Source organism: Crinia signifera, chromosome 5 (assembly GCF_055691185.1).
Source record: "Crinia signifera chromosome 5, ASM5569118v1, whole genome shotgun sequence".
In the NCBI taxonomy this organism is placed as follows: Eukaryota; Metazoa; Chordata; class Amphibia; order Anura; family Myobatrachidae; genus Crinia; species Crinia signifera.
The window spans coordinates 23,683,188-23,695,522 of record NC_139221.1 but is presented as its reverse complement, the minus strand read 5'-3'; positions in this window follow the sequence as shown (position 1 = coordinate 23,695,522).

Sequence of the window (12,335 nt, the reverse complement as noted above, 5' to 3'; positions counted from 1 at the left end):
GCAGAGACAGACAGGGAATCTGCTCCCTGGCGCTGTGTGAGATGCTCGTGCCTCCCCGTCAGATGGCGCTCCTGTCAGCCAGCCTGCGCCAGCTAAGGACATCTGGAGATCCTGCTGGCTGACAGGTGCTCCATCTGTAGGATCTAATGACTGGCATTGCCATTGTCAACCTAATGTCGACCTTCCAAACCTGTTGACCTTAGCCATGTCAACCTATTTCAGATGTCGACCTTCAGTGGTCGACCCAATGTATGTTGACATTGACCTTAATAACGTCGACCTAATGATTATAGCCCATATTACAGTAAAGTAAAATAGAATTAAACAGTATATCACCCATAGGCACCAGTGGAAGTGCGCCCCCAGTGGTCAAATTATCGATTATCAAAACTGGTTTTATTATAGTGTGTATAATGCTTCATCTCCTGCGCTGTGTCCTTTCTATATATCACAGGAGCGATCTACTGACCATGTACAGTTACCCTGTAATAAACCAGCTCATGTCCTCTCTTTCTGCAGTACAATGCATTAAGGACTGCCAAGGATATTTTGTGAAGAAGCTTAACAAAGCCATGAAGGGGGCTGGGACAGATGAGGACGTGGTAATCCGAATTCTCGTCACCAGGGCAGAGGTAAGAGGCTATAGTCTGAGAATGGGCATTGTGCCGCTGGGAGGACGCAGAGTATTTCCACATCTGTATCCGGCGGATCGTCTGGAGTGGGGCGTGGTCAACACGACCGCGTTCACATGGACTGCCCCCCCCCCCCCCTCCGTTGTGCAATGCCGGTATTTTAGGCATTGCACAGCAGGAGACAGATCTACATTCTGGTATGGTTCCCCCCCCCTCCATGAGATCCAGTATTGCTGCATAGACTTGCAGACGTATTCGCTCCAGCAGAAGCAGCAGTTCCACAGTTAGAATTATGCTTTAATAATACATCCTTGGATCTATTGAGAGTCACGCTGGCTGAGACCCAACAGACGTGAAGTTTCGTTTTATTCATTGCGTTAGTAACCTCACCCTGGAGCTTATTCAGACCTCATCGTACAGCCAGGGCAGGCGACAGGGGGCGTCAAAGGGGACACCTGTACTGGGCCCCAAAGTTCTGAGGTGCTCAGGGGCTGTTAGCATAGCTGCGGCAGTGCAGTGCCTAGCAATGTTTTATAAAGGCACCCCCTGGTTCCTGTAAGGGTACTTACTCGGACCCTCCTACGGTATTAGTGAAATATTGTAACAATAAAAAAAAACACATTCAATATGCAGTATACTAAAATGTTTTGCTAAAGGGGGAGGCGTTAGGGGGGCCCGCCAGAGATATCAGTGAACCGGGCCCCAAGATTTCTGTTGCCGGCCCTGTGTACAGCTGCGAATTTGCACAGTGGCCAATTATCGATACACTGTGCATTCGTACGGGCCGTAGAATACATGTGTGAGTGCGTGCTGCCATGAGATTCTGCTACTTTTGAGTTTGCAAGCCGCTCGCAAGGCAATTGGCAGGAAGTAGGTGTCTGGGGGTGGGAACTGGCCGTTTAGTGGGAGTGCTGAGGAAAACGCTGGGAGGACTGTCCAGGAAACCGCTAGGCTTGCTTGAGCATTTTGTGGGAGTGTTTGTGAGGGTTGGAATCATTTGGTCGACAAGCATTAGGTCGACACCACTAGGTCGACATGGGGAAAGGTCGACATGGGTATTGGTCGACGTGCACAAGCGTGCACAAGCATTAGGTTGACAGTGTCTAGGTTGACAGTAAAAAGGTCGACATGGGGTTTTTCACACGAATTTCGACACAGTCGACATGGACACGGTTTCAAATGCACTGCATCCCCTCGCATCGCTCGCTATGCTTTGGACGCGGTGCCTTGCTACCCTCAGCACACTATTTTAATCTCCCACCATGCCCTAGTGGATGGTAGGGCATGAAATACCGCCTGTCGGCACATGTTGGCTCAAAAAACAGTGAAAAACCCCATGTCGACCTTTTGACTGTCCACCTTGACCCATGTCGACCTAGTGGTGTGGACCCAATGCTCGTCAACCATCATGCTGTAGACCAAATGACCGTATCCCATTTATGACGTCAGCTCCAGGTCGGTTATGCCTTTTTTCATTGCACCGCTGAGTAAGCCCCTGGCTACTCTGAGATTGCCATGAGTGGTTCCCAGTGTAAAATTGGTTGAATGGTGAGCAGGTTATTATTGATTTTGGGACATATTCAGATGCGCAAATAAGCGGCCATGCGATCAGGTCTGAATTACCCCATAGGCCCTAATTCTGCATGGAACACAAAGCACATTTTTTCTCTAATAGACAAAACCATGCTGCACTGCAGGTGGGGCAGATGTAACAGATGCAGAGAGAGTAGTTAAGTATGGATAAGGTGGACTGTACATTGCACAACCTGTAATCAGACCAGTGTGGTGGGTCCTCCCTATAATCTGTGGGTTGCATACCCTCCAACTGTACCGTTTTAGCCGGTACAGTACCGTTTTTTAACGGACTGTACCGGCTAAAATCCAAATGTACCGATGTACCGATTTCCTCCGGCGGTGGCAGCAGGCGATGACTCTGGGCTGCGATCAATCATGGACGGAACGGATCGGGCCCAGTGGGGGGTTGTCTCCTGGTGCAGCTGCTCCCATTCCCAGTGGTGCCTTGCGTGGCGTCCCGGCAACCAGCGTTCAAACGTTGCATGATGTCAGAATGCTGCCTGCGCACCCTTCCCGCACACTTCCTGGGCACCCTTTGATCTGGGCTGACTGGCGCCGCGGGACTCGGGCGACAGAGCAGCTCAAGGGGGTACCGTAATAAAATTAATGTTCGTTCGTCCTCATGTGGGGGTGTGGCCACAGAAATATGAAATGTTGCCACACCTCCTCTACATGTGGCCACGCCCCTCCATGCTGTACCGATTTCCATGGACAAAATGTTGGAGGGTATGGGGTTGGTGGTATCTTCATACACATGATACCAGCACGGGTTATAATAGACTTCAGTACTGTGTTAGATACTTTGCTATCTCCTGCACAAGTGCCATTTTACATGAATATCACTAGACAGATGGCAGAAGGTGTGAGGGTATATGGAGGGGGAGGGGCATCTGCATGGATAGGGGACCGCTGCACGCAGATTCCTCTCCCTGTGCTCTTTAATGTTCATCTTCAGCAACTGAAGAAGCTACAACTTTCTAAACATTATTTTTCCTCCCTTAATACAGTATCCAATATGTTTACCTTGTACGAGCAGATACAACCATAAGTCATCAGTAACAAATGTGACACATCACAAAGTGAGAGAAATGGGCCACATTACAGCACAAAACTTATCTGTACAGCCGTTCCCCGCGCACATCTGTCCTGGACACACATTGCATCTGATTAACACTCTACACGCTGCTCGCATGTACCAGACAAAGATCCCGGAACGCCATTTCTAACATCGATACTTCCTCTGTACACATTCTTCACAGAGTGTTATTTACAGTCATATTACTACTGTAATATGTAACGAGGTTACCAAGATATCATCCAGGCTGCGGTACTAAGGGGAACACCAAGCATGGGAGGGGCTACCATAGGTGCAGGGAGTGCAGCTGCTATGGGCCCAGAGCTGAGAGGGGCCACCTTCCCTGTTACAGATACATGTGTTATATACAGGGGTGTAGCTACCATAGGGGCAGGGAGTGCAGCTGCTATGGGGCCCAGAGCTGAGAGGGGCCGCCTTCCCTGTCACAGGTACATGTGTTATATACAGGGGTGTAGCTACCATAGCATACCCTCCAACATTTGAAGAGTACAAATCGGTACAACCACAGAAAAGGGGCGTGGCCACGAGTAAAGGGGGCGTGGCCACGACCCCTAAACTAAAAAAAAAAAAAACGAAAAATAAAACACTGCATCTGTATGAGGTGAGTAGACTGCCCAGTGCCTACCTGTGTCCATCAGGCTGAGAGCAGTCAGCGGCAGTTGGTGTGCAGGGGATGAGAGTGTATTCATGCAGGTGGCTGAGACGAAGCCTGATAGCACACACACGTAGGGGGAGAGAGGTGGTAGAGGGAGAGAGATGCTGCTGCTTACTGGACACACGGCACAACATAGGAGGAGGGCGGGGGTGGCTCTGTCATTAACAGTCAGAGAGAGGGTGAGCCGCTCTTCCAACTGTCTCCTGCGCTGCACTATCCTGTGTCATATACTGTGAGTGTGACAGGCTCAGCGCAGCCAGTAGCAGCAGCGGCGGGGCACAGCAGCAGAGTCGGCACTCGGCACTCGGCAGGCGCAAACTGGCTCGCGTCGTGATAGGGTGTGTGACATGGCACCCTAAGCCCTCTGGGAGTTGTAGTTTGGTCGGCCACTCCCCCTCCCCGAAGAGCAGCCGGCTGTGAAAGAATGAAACTACAAACATATGCATGCCAGTTTGCCGGAAGCCAGAGGAGGAGCCAGTTATCAAAAAAAGGTACATTCGGTACACTTTGATTTAGCCGGTACAGACCGTTAAAAAACGGTACTGTACCGGCTAAATCGGTACAGTTGGAGGGTATGCCATAGGGGCAGGGAGTGCAGCTGCTATGGGCCCAGAGCTGAGAGGGGCCACCTTCCCTGTCACAGTTACATGTGTTATATACAGGGGTGTAGCTACCATAGGTGCAGGGAGTGCAGCTGCTATGGGGCCCAGAGCTGAGAGGGGCCGCCTTCCCTGTCACAGTTACATGTGTTATGTACAGGGGTGTAACTACCATAGGTGCAGGAGGTGCAGCTGCTATGGGGCCCAGAGCTGGGAGGGGCCACCTTCCCTGTCACAGTTACATGTGTTATATACAGGGGTGTAGCTACCATAGGTGCAGGGAGTGCAGCTGCCAGGGGCGGGCTGGGCCGGGGGGCAGGGTGCCATGTGCCCCCCGGGCCGCTCAATCTATTGTGTGCGGGCCGCCTGTCTGTTTCTGAGGCTGCTGCTGCAGCCACGGCTAACCAGTCTCCGACAGGTCTTCGGAAACATGGCCGCCGCCTCCTGCACTGAGGACGTCTAGGACGTCTAGTGCAGGAGGCCGCTACAGAGAGTGGCTGTGGACTCTGAGGAGCTCAGACCTCTGTGGCTGCCAGCAGCTGCTGCGCCTGTATCACACTGCATTACAGGCAGCAGCGTGGACAGCACAGAGGATCCCTCCCTGCTCCTGCTCAGCGTCCCTGTAGGGATCGAAAAAGGGGCGGGGCTAACGGCCGGAGGGGGCGGAGCTACACCACTGTGAAGGAGATGATGAGCTGCCAGCCTGAAGTGCCCTGAACCAGTTAAGTAAAATGTGAGTGTACTTTAACTGGTGTGGGCATGTGTACAAGCAGCGCTACTAGTGTTGGCAAGTGGTGTGGGCATATGTACAAGCAGCGATACTAGTGTCGGCAAATGGTGTGGGCATGTGTACAAGCAGCGCTACTAGTGTCGGCAACTGGTGTGGGCATATGTACAAGCAGCGCTACTAGTGTCGGCAACTGGTGTGGACATATGTACAGGCGCGTTACTAGTGTCGGCAACTGGTGTGAGCATATGTATAATCAGCGCTACTAGTGTCGGCAACTGGTGTGGACATATGTACAAGCAGCGCTACTAGTGTCGGCAACTGCTGTGGGCATATGTATAATCAGCGCTACTAGTGTCGGCAACTGGTGTGGGCATGTGTACAAGCAGCACTACTAGTGTTCGCAACTGCTGTGGGCATTTGTATAATCAGCGCTACTAGTGTCGGCAACTGGTGTGGACATATGTACAGGCAGCGTTACTAGTGTCGGCAACTGGTGTGGACATATGTACAGGCAGCGTTACTAGTGTCGGCAACTGGTGGGGGCATATGTATAGGCAGCACTACTGCTGTTGCGTCTGGTGTCGGTGTGGGTGTTACGTATAAGCAGCACTACTACTGTCAGAAACTGGTGCGGTTGTTATGTATAGGCAACGCTACTATTGTCGGCAACTGGTGTGGGTGTTACGTATAAGCAGCGCTACTACTGTCAGCAACTGGTGTGGGCAGTATGTATTAGTTGTGATACTACTACTGTCGGCAACTGATGTGGACGTTATGTACAATATAAGTTGCGCTGCTACTGTCGGTAACTGTGTGCGATATATATATATATATACAGCGCTACTACTGTCGGTAACCCTGGGCCATTATGTAGTCATATGCAGGTGTACTCGGGGCATTGCGTGGAGCATAATGTGTGTCGTAATATCATATGGGCATTATGGTGTGCAGCATATTGTGTAAGGGGCATTACGCTGTGTGGCATAATACATAATGGGCATTACTGTGTGTGGTATAATGTGTTATGGGCATTACGATGTTATTAGTACTTTTATAGGGCCACGCCTCTTCCCCATGAAGTATCGCTCCTACATTTTGATGCGCGCCTTCGGCGCGCACTCTCCTATTTTTAGTGTAGTGGTGGGGCAAGCACCAATTTCCTTTCTGGCACAGGGTACCAAAGTGGCTAGTAATGCTACTGGTTCTGGCATAACTAGCCAGGGGGAGCATCCTGTGGGGCTCCTGATATTATACAGGGGAGCAGCCTGTGGTGTCCTATTATTGTTTTTTTTTTTATTAATACATATACGAAAAACCTCCATTTAACGATACGCTGTTACTTATGGGCCGGTGCTCTGGACTTGCCCCCCAGGCTAAAAGTTGCCAGCCAGCCCCTGGCAGCTGCTATGGGGCCCAGAGCTGGGAGGGGCCACCTTCCCTGTCACAGTTACATGTGTTATATACAGGGTGTAGCTACCATAGGTGCAGGGGATGCAGCTGCTATGGGGCCCAGAGCTGAGAGGGGCCACCTTCCATGTCACAGTTACATGTGTTATATACAGGGTGTAGCTACCATAGGTGCAGGGGATGCAGCTGCTATGGGGCCCACAGCTGAGAGGGGCCACCTTCCCTGTCACAGTTACATGTGTTACACACAGGGGTGTAGCTACCATAGGTGCAGGGAGTGCAGCTGTTATGGGGCCCAGAGCTGAGAGGGGCCACCTTCCCTGTCACAGTTACATGTGTTATATACAGGGTGTTGCTACCATAGGTGCAGGGAGGGCAGCTGCTATGGGGCCCAGAGCTGAGAGGAGCCACCTTCCCTGTCACAGTTACATGTGTTATATACAGGGTGTAGCTACCATAGGTGCAGGGAGTGCAGCTGCTATGGGGCCCAGAGCTGAGAGGGGCCACCTTCCCAGTCACAGTTACATGTGTTATATACAGGGGTGTGACTACCATAGGTGCAGAGGTTGCAGCTGCTATGGGCCCAGAGCTGAGAGGGGCCACCTTCCCTGTCACAGTTACATGTGTTATATACAGGGGTGTAGCTACCATAGGTGCAGGGAGTGCAGCTGCTATGGGGCTCAGAGCTGAGAGGGGCCACCTTCCCTGTCACAGTTACATGTGTTATATACAGGGTGTAGCTACCATAGGTGCAGGGAGTGCAGCTGCTATGGGGCTCAGAGCTGAGAGGGGCCACCTTCCCTGTCATAGTTACATGTGTTATATACAGGGTGTAGCTACCATAGGTGCAGGGAGTGCAGCAGCTATGGGGCCCAGAGCTCAGAGGGGCCACCTTCCCAGTCACAGTTACATGTGTTATATACAGGGGTGTAACTACCATAGGTGCAGAGGTTGCAGCTGCTATGGGCCCAGAGCTGAGAGGGGCCACCTTCCCTGTCACAGTTACATGTGTTATATACAGGGGTGTAGCTACCATAGGTGCAGGGAGTGCAGCTGCTATGGGGCTCAGAGCTGAGAGGGGCCACCTTCCCTGTCACAGTTACATGTGTTATATACAGGGTGTAGCTACCATAGGTGCAGGGAGTGCAGCTGCTATGGGCCCAGAGCTGAGAGCGGCCACCTTCCCTGTCACAGTTACATGTGTTATATACAGGGGTGTAGCTACCATAGGTGCAGGGGGTGCAGCTGCTATGGGGCCAGAGCTGAGAGGGGCCACCTTCCCTGTCACAGTTACATGTGTTATATACAGGGGTGTAGCTACCATAGGTGCAGGGAGTGCAGCTGCTATGGGGCCAGAGCTGAGAGGGGCCACCTTCCCTGTCACAGTTACATGTGTTATATACAGGGGTGTAAGTACCATAGGTGCAGGGAGTACAGGTGCTATGGGGTCCAGAGCGGAGGGGGGCCACCTTCCCTGTCACAGTTACATGTGATATACTGGGGTGTAGTTACCATAGGTGCAGGGAGTGCAGGTGCTATGGGGCCCAGCGCGGAATGTTATGACTATTATACATAGGGACTGTACCCAGAGGGATGTGTGGTCATCACCTACGTCAGAGAACGGGTTAGACCACGAGTCCAACGCGCGTCGTTATAATGATGGGATATAAAAACTTGACAATTTTTAATTAAAATGTATTTAATCTGATGCTGAAATGTTTTATTTATGGCACATACAGTCAAAGAATATGTTGGGGGGGGGGGTAGTCTCCTCTTCTCATGTTAGATTTTCTTCGTCAGACATAACTGACAGTAGGTAGTCTAGTGACATCATTTCTGGGGTAATGGTGATGTCATTATGTGCAGTATAGTTTATATCTTGTTATGAAAACGGTGCCATGCAGCGCTCTTTAATAAATTCTCCCTCAATGCCCGGTATACGGTCATTATGTCTACCTTATTATGGTCGACCACTGAAGGTCAGCAGGCCATAGGTCGACAGGGGGAAGGTTGACACAAGCATAATGCCACCATCAGAAGGTCTACATGAGTGTTCCATGTTTCTTTTGAGCTGACATGTGCCGGCAGGCGGTAGCTACCATAGGTGCAGGGGGTGCAGCTGCTATGGGGCTCAGAGATGAGAGGGGCCACCTTCCCTGTCACAGTTACATGTGTTATATACAGGGGTGTAGCTACCATAGGTGCAGGGAGTGCAGCTGCTATGGGGCCCAGAGCGGAGAGGGGCCACCTTCCCTGTCACAGTTACATGTGTTATATACAGGGGTGTAGCTACCATAGGTGCAGGGAATGCAGCTGCTATGGGGCCCAGAGCGGAGAGGGGCCACATTCCCTGTCACAGTTACATGTGTTATATACAGGGGTGTAGCTACCATAGGTGCAGGGAGTGCAGCTGCTATGGGGCCCAGAGCTGGGAGGGGCCACCTTCCCTGTCACAGTTACATGTGTTATATACAGGGTGTAGCTATCATAGGTGCAGGGGTGCAGCTGCTATGGGGCCCAGAGCTGAGAGGGGCCACCTTCCCTGTCACAGTTACATGTGTTATACAGGGGTGTAGCTACCATAGGTGCAGGGAGTGCAGCTGCTATGGGGCCCAGAGCTGGGAGGGGCCACCTTCCCTGTCACAGTTACATGTGTTATATACAGGGTGTAGCTATCATAGGTGCAGGGGTGCAGCTGCTATGGGGCCCAGAGCTGAGAGGGGCCACCTTCCCTGTCACAGTTACATGTGTTATATACAGGGTGTAGCTATCATAGGTGCAGGGGTGCAGCTGCTATGGGGCCCAGAGCTGAGAGGGCCACCTTCCCTGTCACAGTTACATGTGTTATATACAGGGTGTAGCTACCATAGGTGCAGGGGGAGCAGCTGCTATGGGGCCCAGAGCTGAGAGGGGCCACCTTCCCTGTCACAGTTACATGTGTTATACAGGGGTGTAGCTACCATAGGTGCAGGGAGTGCAGCTGCTATGGGACCCAGAGCTGAGAGTGGCCACCTTACCTGTCACAGTTACATGTGTTATATACAGGGTGTAGCTACCATAGGTGCAGGGGGTGCAGCTGCTATGGGGCCCAGAGCTGAGAGGGGCCACCTTCCCTGTCACCGTTACATGTGTTATATACAGGGGTGTAGCTACCATAGGTGCAGGGGGTGCAGCTGCTATGGGGCCCAGAGCTGAGAGGGGCCACCTTCCCTGTAACAGATACATGTGTTATATACAGGGGTGTAGCTACCATAGGTGCAGGAGGTGCAGCTGCTATGGGGCCCAGAGCTGAGAGGGGCCAACTTCCCTGTCACAGTTACATGTGTTATATACAGGGGTGTAGCTACCATAGGTGCAGGAAGTGAAGCTGCTATGGGGCCCAGAGCTTAGGGGGGCCACCTTCCCTGTCACAGTTACATGTGTTATATACAGGGGTGTAAGTACCATAGGTGCAGGGGGTGCAGCTGCTATGGGGCTCAGAGCTGAGAGGGAATTCTCCCATTTATTAAAACTTGCAACAAAATTTACAATATATTACAATAAATAAACAAATAAATAAATAACAAGTATTTTACATCTTAACACACATGAAATATTAATACATAACATAAATTAATGCAAACCGCAATAGATCAATTTTTACTAGTCACCTTCTTAGAAGTGACTTTACCCTTCTCAACCACCATATTTCCAGGGTTCACACTAGGAGGGGAACCTGGGTCTGGCGGTTCACAAGCAGACTTAAGTACAAGGCACTGATCACCCAGTACCTTGTCTTCCATCTCAATACTTGGACCAATTACTGAACCAGATGACACTAAGCTATCACTCTGGGATACAATCATGTTTTTCCCTCCACTACTTAACTCCACACCACTTTGGTCACTTCCCTCCCTTATACTTTCCACACTGTTTTTAATCAGCTCTGTGCCAACTGGGTCCCAGTCCAGACTATCCTGGATTTCTTCATCAGAAACCATTTCAGTTACCTTTTTCTTTCCAAAATTCCCTTTCTTACTCTTTTTCACCCGTGCCACCCCTACCTTTGAGCTTACTACCACTTTCCTTGCTCCCCCATTTCCAACAATTTCCCCTTCATTTTCCTCATCTGAAGTAAAACCACCAAACCTGTTACTTAAACTGATTTCTGCTTCCTCTCCTTTTCTCTTTTTCTTACGACTTTCCTTTACTACTTGATAGGAATCTTTTTGATTTAGTACTGCAGAATTTTCCACTACCACAACAGATGTTACTTTCTTATTCTCAGTTTTCTGATTTCCCTCCTGACCTGCCGCTTCCTTACCCATTACCCACTGAAAGGTCTGCATCTGGTCATTTTTCTTTCCCCCAGTTGGCACACTCTCCTCCATATTATGTTCTGCCCAGGGACATCTACTGTAGGGGTGACCCTCCTCTCCACACAGATTACACATAACATTGTTACATTCCTTGGAAGTATGTCCCACTTTACCGCATAAAGCACATTTAGTCACTGTACAGTCACTACTTAAGTGGCGGAAATCGCCACAACGGAAGCATGTTCTTGGTTGTCCCTGATAAAAACATTGTATGCGGTCTCTACCAATATAGGCAGCAGAAGGAATGTGTGCAAAACCCCTGTCTGTATTCCTTAATTTAACCATTGCAGCCCATGCTCCTCCCCACACTCCCATGGTAAAGCCAACCTTGGTCAACTCAGATTCCACATCACAAAACCTTGTTAACCAGTATTTTATATCTTGCACAGGAATGGATTCATTTCTCACCAATATATTCACCTTTACCTTATCCTGTTTTGTAACAAGCACTGCTTTATATGCATCATATGGCTTAGAGGACCTGCACGCCTGCCATTTCATCCAAAAGGCTTGAAGCCCCTGATATGAAATAAAACTCAGATCAAAATCTGCCGTTTTCACTGGATGGATGCAGGCGTACAGGTCAGTTGCACGGAACCCCAAACTGAAGATCATTTGCAGAAACTCTTCTTTGGAAGGCGCTTCACCTTTCCCCAACCATTTAAATTGAATTAAATTTCTCCTTTTCCCCACCTGACCTGATCCCACATTTGTTTGGGGAATACTGGTGCTTACACCTGGCTTAGCCTTAACCATGTTTGCATAAGAAATAATACCTGGGACTGGTTGCTTATTGACATTCACAGGGACATTAGCACATGGTACAGATATTGCATTACCTTCCCCAGTCCCCTCTTTCAGTCTTACTTGCTCCTTTTGCAATACTTGAGCTGCAACTTTAGCTCTCTCAGGAACTAGCATCTGTCCATATACAGTCTCAATGATCTGTTGTTCACCAGGTGACAGTTCATTCTTATCCAGAATTGACATTCCTTGTGCGGCTTGCAGGTGTTGATGTTCTTTACCTGTGGAATAAACAGACTGCACTTCTTGGGCATTAACCCCTGGTTTGCCATCTGATGCCAGACACCTATCTGCACCTGATGTTGCCCCAGAGGTCGCTGCCTCAGTGCCTTTTTCCGCCCTTGCCCCCAACAAGATTTCCGTGCCAGTTATATCCATTCTTAGCTGGAAGTCAGAACGCTCCACTTCCAGACCTTTACATTCAGCTGCTGCATCAGCATTAGGAGTTTCACACAGCATGGGCGTCGGCCCAACAAGCT